General features: G+C 36.8%; 1 long non-coding RNA gene across 1 annotated transcript; it reads right to left on the minus strand.

Moving 5' to 3' along the window:
- Positions 1-5,218: 5,218 nt before the first annotated feature.
- Positions 5,219-6,932, minus strand: LOC116711490 (uncharacterized). Its single transcript, XR_004337247.1, has 2 exons — positions 6,807-6,932; positions 5,219-5,724 (listed from the first exon to the last, which is right to left on the minus strand). It is a non-coding gene; the product is annotated as an uncharacterized LOC116711490 (long non-coding RNA).
- Between the last annotated feature and the right edge of the window lie 1,247 nt (positions 6,933-8,179).

Genomic DNA, 8,179 nt, shown 5'->3' on the forward strand with positions numbered 1-8,179 from the left:
TTGATAAATGTGTCACTGTAAAATTATTTATTTCAATCAGATCCTTTTATTAAATCCGGAGCAATTCCAGCTTTTGCTAAGACTTTTACTAGCATGATTGTGAGGAAATCTAATTCTAAACTTGTTGGTAAAAGAAAATGGTATTTTGAAATAGTTTCTAAAGTATATTGTGAAAATAGCTTTCATTTTTTCATTTGAAAATGAATCATAGGGAAAGGTAAATACAAGTTTGAAAATGTGGCATGTAAACAATGAGAGAAAATCATCCTCTCAGTTTCTTGACAACTTCATTTTAAGTCAAAAATGTCTGCAAATTTACTGTAGCACAGATCTGTGGGAGTGTATTTGTGTGCATACCTGGCACTGTGGAGAACAAATCAGTATAAATTGCTTTATTTCAATTAAATTATTTAATTAATGATATTTTGAGTCAATTTAATATATTATGTTTATTTTCCTAAATGTCAGTTCATCAATATACCTCTCCTTCATTCACTCCTCTCTGAATGCTCCCATCACTTTATGTACTCTGCTCTTTGTTTGTTCCTGCTCTTGATTCCTTTCTTTCTCTGCATGGTTTTTGTCTTAATTATTTTTTTCATTAAAATCTCACTCGCAGGGTTCAGTCAACACATAACACTAGTGCTCTTTGAGAACTGATGGTGTGTGTGTATATGTATATATTTTTTATATACATATACAGTAAATAAGTAATTGAATTTAATTTACTTTAAAAAGTTGGATGGGCCATCACCTTTAATGCGACCTGGTAAAAACCAGCCCCTTGTCCTACTCTATTTGCTTCATACAGAGGGTCTGGGCTCTTCGCTAGTGAGAAACTTGTTTCGTGGAGGCTTGGACACTGTCCCAATCACTAACGTTTGCCCATGATGTATGTAATGTGCCAGTTTCACATAATGAGGCTTGCTAGAAATTGCCTGAGCTCTTTGCATCCTCCACTATGAAAAGAGAGGTGCCAATCTGAATCAGGCAGCTGATAATGTTAATTCAATATGTGGAGGCGTGGCTAGCACAAACTGAACAGCTCCGTTCACTTCGTCTGCTGCCATTGCTAAAACTGCAGGCTGACTATAAAACCGCACAGAAAATCAACATCATCGTTCACCCCTTTTCTTTCTGTTCGCTGGTTTGCCTGGTAGAAATTTTACTAGAGACAATCTGAGTCACTTATTATCTGTGTCACTAGATAGCCCAGACTGTGCTGGAAACAAGATTTTTTTTTTTTTTTCTGAGCAAAGTTGCACAGGAGCAGTGGCCAGGCTACCTTTAATAAGAAAAACAAAAAAGATCTCATCCCACTGTGATTGCTGTGGCTCAATTCTCTTATATTGTGTCATTTAACTTTAAAATAAATATCAACATAAATTATATGAGAACTAAAACAGAAAGCGTAACATTAAAGCAGTATTTATGATGGAATCAACTCTCACTTTGTTCCCTTGTCCCAGATCCATCAGGTAGTATCACATCTCTTCTTCAGTGTCAGTGGCTTGGGTGGATGAACCACTTGAATTGTCCCATAGCTCATTAATATTACTTGATGTTTAGAATTTTCTGTGGAAAGGATGTGACAAGGAGGAAGGGTAGAAGTACTGTTGACTGGATTCCAAATGTATGTCAATGTTTTTTTCTGCTTGGTTTAATTATTACTTTAATAATTCAAGTATGAGGGACATAGTTTCCCAGTCCAACTCCTTACCCTTTACAATTGACAGTCTAGAGAAATACTCTAGTGTCTGAACGTAGCCACCCAACTTTCCCAAAGTCACGCACACATGCAAATACACGCCACCTCACCTCAGATATATTGTAGAGGTACCACACATATCAGTTTATTTTAAATTGCAACTGACAGACTTTTTCTGCAAAAACACTTCTCTTATATATCTAACATATGTGTCATGTTGATCATATAGGTTGTCTTGTCAATCCTGCAACAACTTATGCTTTGCCATGAAAAAAAAGCGCATTTATTTTTAATAGAATGCACTAGAATGCAGTACAAGTAAGCACTGTCACCATGTCTGGGCAGTAAGTTCCTCCACTATATCCTGGGAGAAGAACACAGGGCTTCCGAGGCTAGGAAATACACCCACTCTTTCCAAAACAGCAAATCTGTTGCTTCCTTTGGCTGAGAAAATAAACATTCCCCTTGGTTTCATTCTGGACAACCATCAAGAGGTGAACAGTGGAGAGAGTTGAGCACAGCATTGCTTCCCTCTCTCTTGCTGTCAGGATCAGGGAGCGTGTTTACTCTGCAAGCAGACTGAGTGTACCTTTAAATGGCTTACCTCAACAGTGTTGTCCTATTCCTTAAATGGGCAGTATTATGTAAAATCAACTGTTTTGAGCTTTATATCATGTTGTAATATTATTCCCTCATCAAAACATAAATGGAGTGTTAGTCTGATTCTTTTATGCATGTTTGAGAAATTCTTGAATCTCCTGTGGCACCCATTTGGGGTTGCAAGCACTTGCTTTCATCAAGCACTGCCTTTGTGGAAAGCCAAGACGAGCTTTTCAGAGCACCCCTCCCCAACACCAATCAGCTCCTTCAGACTAGTGCCAACAGCAAATAAACACCTGGTGAAACGGTGTATCTGCTGAGCTTATTATATGAATTCTGTCCAATGCTCCGAAGAATGTTTGGAAACAGCTTAAAAGCCTGCTATATTTCACTCCGCAGTGGTTCACACAAACACAAAGTGGATGTCCGCAAAGGTAGATTGCTTATATCTGCATATGTATACTTTGTATAACGCAGTGGAAAACAATGTTCACATCAAACTGTTTTGTATCATAGCTCCAACTGTGGGGGGCAGGCGAGCGAGCGAACGAACGTAAAATGGTGATGGAGGGGAGGAAATAGACCATGGGACAGACGAACGCAAGTCTGGGGACTGGTAGACCAGGGGACGAACGTAAGAACGGGGGGAGCAATATGGAATATTTACGGCACCTTCGTTCGTCACATTCAGAGACTCATCTACCAGCCATGTACAGCCACGATGATTTCCGCCACCCGTTTGTTGAGACCTGGATGATATAAAATTTATTGTGCGGTTCGTCCATAAAGCTACAGTTACATTGTAACCATCAACTACTCAGCTGCCCACCATGTTCAGTCTATCTGTTTACCTGTATAAATACTCCTGCAGCGCTCTTCCCGCCGTTCACTTTCAACCAGCAGCTCCGGGAGGAGAAAGGCTGCCGTACTCCAGGCATCGCGCCAGTCATTTTAAGGATGCTTATTGGTCCCCCAAAGACGATGAAAACCCAGTGTTATCAATCAATAACATCCCCAAGGGCCGAACTTGAAAATTCGACGTTATGCCGCTAACACTTAGCTTTCGTCAATAACGCAAGTAATGTCCCGGCCAGAACACGGTGCGCTAAATAACAAAACATAAATTAACGAAGCTTCGAGGCAGGTAAATTTTCCTTGAGGAATTCTAATAATTGAGGTACTCAAATCATTCGAGGAATTGTTTCAGCCCTTAGTTTTAACAAATGTATGGAAAAAACATTTTTATAAGTTGCATACTGCAAATTTAAATTTCATCCCTAATTTTTTTGAAGAAGACATGCATCTTATTATAAGTACATTCATTGAATCAAAAGTTCAATAGCTTGGCTTCATCAACAGTACTAATTAATCAGTGGCAGTATTTTTTCATTTAATCAGTCAGTTAATGTGTAATTACAGTTTAACTTTTGCTATCAACATACAACTAAAATAGATTACACTATGAAAACCACACCAAAAATTGGCAAGAAGACACCAGCAGACTAATTTAGACAAATAAAAATACCAAAGTTTAATAATCTAAGACACAGATACAGGAGAAATACCATAATAATAATCAGTTAAACAGTTTGGACGAGAAACCACAGTTAAAATCTTCTTGATTGAAGAAAGAGGTATCTCTTCAAGTTGTAACCACTGAATTGTTTTGTTTTTTGGGGGGGTTTTTTGTTTAAGGATATACATGAAACGAGTAAATTAATGTTGCTGTTCTTTGCCCATGGGAGAGTGATTTTAGCCATACTCTAGTTAGTTTGTAGCCTGTCTGTGTTCTGCATCCAATCAGGGCATTTCTCTCTCAGCAAGTTCCATCTGTTATACTGAGGCATGCTGCTGTGTGTGTGAGACCTAGGCCATGTGAGTAAGCTTAGCTAAGGCTGTTTTGGGTCCTTAGGTCTGAACCCTGAGAGAGATGAGTTAAAGACCTTGGCACAAGTACCATCATGGTTCGCAGAGAGTGAAAGGAAACAGATGCCTGGGAAATCGTTTAGTCATCTTAGATATGTCACTCTTAAATTTCCAGGCTAGAAATGGTGATCATAATTTTATGACTGAGATACCACTGCAAAAAAAGCACACGACTTGATGTTTCACATAGACCTGCAAACACTTTATGTTTGCAGGTTGCAAATGTTTAAACCCATGTAACATGTATTTTTCACAATACCATCACACATGGCAAAATAGGAAAGATTGTGACATTAAATTAAGAGAAAGAAAAAGCAAAGAAAAGATGTGTCAATAATGTAATTTTACTATTATTCTGTTTTTGCAAAGTTGCTGTCCCAGAAACATTCTGCCATTCATTAGGTGTTCCTACTTACTCATGGACTTGGTGGGGCCTGAGGTTCATTTGTTGGGAGGAAAGGTAGATTCATACAAGGTCACGAGCGCATTACAGGTCAACACAGAGTGACTCCAGATGTGCACACCCACACTCACTCCAAAGGACAATGTAAATCTGAGTATATTTGGAAGATTTGACTTTTTTTAACCCTTAATTGTGTGCACCCTAAATAGCTTTCTTATGTCATAGTTGTCACCTATTTGAAGCTAATACGTTTCTATGAGACTTTCAAAGAAAGTTTTTTGACTTTTGTTAATTTTTTAAAGTAAGAGCTTGGTAGCTGGGGGAGACCTGCGTTTGACCCGAGGTCTGACATCTGTGGCAGGGTGAGGCGAACCCACCTCTACAGCAGAATCAAGCCAGGTTTTCAGTTATTTAATGTGAAATTCTCTCAACTGACAGGCTCTGTAACTTCTTTTCTGAGATCTAGAGGTAAACTTTAATCCTAGAAAGCTCAACTTTGAACAAAATTTAAAATGAAATGAAAGAATTCAACTTAGGACCTCTTATACCACAGTTAGTGAAAGACCCAAAAATGCCACATGAAGAATCAGGCTGTCACTGACTATGTTTAATATCAATTACTTTAAGATAAGCATGTGTACATCTATGTACAACTGTTATGATCATACTCTTTCTTAAATAATAATTTTAAAAAATTGACAGTTAACCCTTTTTCTACTTGACAACTATTTCAAATATGACAATTTATCTTTAATTGCCCCCCAGCAAATGTCACATATATTTAAAACAAAAGGTTCTGAACAGGTTTCTTCTGAAGTTCGCCATTTGATCATTCCTTTTGAAAAAGAGGTAAAAAAAATCTTTCATAGTGGAGAGCATCACACCAGCAGAGTTTAGAGCTTTCTGAAAGTGCATTATATCCACAGGAAGAGGAGCTGCTTAGACATAAAATTGACTCCTGCTGTTTGCAACTTCTCCCACTCGGTTGGAGTCCTTCAATCTGAAGAGCCTGAGGTTTCCAAAGACCTCGCTCTTCTCATGTTGCTGGAGCTGAATCCTAAACAAGCAAGCAGTTTCGCCCTGAGAACTGTAATGGCAACAAATGAGCAAAGTTTAGTAAAAACAGAACTATTTGCATCAGCTTTTGAAGCTAATTTCTCAAGACGGTGCCAGAAATATGTATCATTAAAGAGAAAACTTACTACACAATACAATAATAAAAGTTCAGAGTTTTTCAATTAAGTGCTGTCTGAAGTTTATTTTTTGGATTTTGTTTTTAGTAAAAGGTTGCGTTAAATGATCCAGCATAATTCAAAACATGGCATTTGCTGAAACTGAAGTTGTTTCAGCAAATGCCATGTTTGAATCCAGTACAGGTTTACATTTTCGGGATTCATTTCAATATTATAGATGGCAAGCACCAGTACCAGCTTACTTTTCATGTTTCATAATGTAAAGCTAAAAAGATTATTGAAAACACCTACTATTTTTCTTTCTTGATGTAAGAAACAACACTTCTTCATTATGAAATAATGAAATTAATTAATTAACAAATACTTTATCCATAAAGCATAATTGTAAATATCTTTTTGTTTTACTAAATTTCTAGACTTGACAAAGTTCTTGTGTTTTCTTTCATCCTTTAATAGTGGAGTGTTTTTTGCAATTAAGAAATAATGTCATTTTATTCCAGAGAAGGTAAGCAAGACTGAATTAAAGCATGATACAAAAATGTTTGTCATTGCATCTACAGCATAATAGATATGAACAAAAAGATTCCAAATTTAGATTTAAAAAAAATGTTCATTTGAGAATTCAATTTGTTTGACCACAGTTACAGATATCATCTAAGCAAGGGCTCGTCAAAGTATAGGTAGATGATAGACTTCTGCCCCCTCCACCCCCTCAAAAAATTACATTGTTGCTATTATTTCTGTAAACAATTTGCTGTTATTTCACCAATGTTGTGGGGTTTACCTGCTTCAGCAATGCGTCACACCAAATGATATGATGCAGATAACACTGTGGCAGGGGAGCACTGCCCTGCCCATGAAAATTCCCAAATTAAACCTGGTCATAATTAATTCTTTGTTTTTTTTTTAATGCTTGGCCCAAGCTCTACCTCTTTACTCATTCGTTTGAGGAAGTTGGCTAAATGTTTACACTTACTTTTTTTTTTTTTCCCTCACATAGCAAACCTGTAGGTCCCCTTTCCTGGCCTTTGCAGGAGCTCTGGCATTGAGGGCATGCCCCACATTTTGAAAAGCCCTGATGTAAGCCTATAACAAAATATGGTAGCTGTTAACTATTACATCATATATTTAAGCTGGAAAGAAAAACATGGAAGTTCGTGATTACTCAGTGTTCCAAGGAATGTATGCTCTGTGAAAACCCCAACCCGGTACTGTCTCTTGTCAGGGATGCAACCTTTCTCTTATTAAAACACATGAAGCTTTTCAGACTCAGCTGACCTAATGCATCACACTCCGGTTGCTCTGTAACATTATGGACTATTCAGAAAAGAGAACAAAGTGAATTCAAGCAGCAGTTATCAAAGTCTTATAGTCATATTCAACAAAATGGGTTCTGATGATGCTTGTTCATCAGAAGTGTCTTTTGAAAAAAAGAAGAAAAAAACCCGACTGTAAGTGGGTATTGAAACTTACATTTCATCTAGTCCACTTACATGAATTAAAAGCAGCTTTTTGTATTATTGACGTAATATTCTAATCTTCAAAGGAATAAAATGTTGCTTACATTAGATGTAAATTTATCATCATCATAGCTAACTGAAAGAAAGCCTTGAAAACCTCTGTGTTTTTAAATTGATCTAATATGACAATTCAGAAGAGCAGACAGGAGCAAAAAAGAAATAAAAATTGCATGCACCAGACACTTCAAACACAGTAATTAGAATGTTTAAATAAGCAAAAATGCCATCACTGCGAGGACATTATGGTAAGGAATGACTTCAGTAAATATTTTCTGTTTGCGTGTGGCCGTGAGGATTTAGTTAAACGAGAAATGTGCAACCGAGCAGATGTTGTTGCCTGACTCCTTCTCATTTAGGTTTCTTACTTCGGATGATTTTTCTACTTTCTCTTCTTTTAGGGCTTTAAGTTGTTGATAAAAAATCTGGCACACTTAGGAATATGTAAGGACTTGAAAGTTGAAGTTAATGGAACTTTCTAAGTAAATTATGAAATACTTTCTAAGAGTTGAAACTGTAAAACACCATGACTGATATTTAATACTAGAAATATAATATTTAAAGAAATATAATAAAGGTTTAAATGACCAGAAAACAATACTTGAACAGTTTACAATTTTATGCCGTCTTTAGTAAATATCTTTCATTCATTATCCTTCTCCATTTAAATGAGATTTTTATTCCTTGATTTTACTAAGCCATCATACAAAAACAAAACAAAACATGGGCTGAATTTTAAGTAACATGTTGCTCACCGTATCAGATGTGCAACAGACACTGAAAAGACTTGCTGTGAGGCAAAGACAGCTGTGTTTTATAATGCAGTTTGCAT

Source organism: Xiphophorus hellerii, chromosome 2 (assembly GCF_003331165.1).
Source record: "Xiphophorus hellerii strain 12219 chromosome 2, Xiphophorus_hellerii-4.1, whole genome shotgun sequence".
Lineage (NCBI taxonomy): Eukaryota > Metazoa > Chordata > Actinopteri > Cyprinodontiformes > Poeciliidae > Xiphophorus > Xiphophorus hellerii.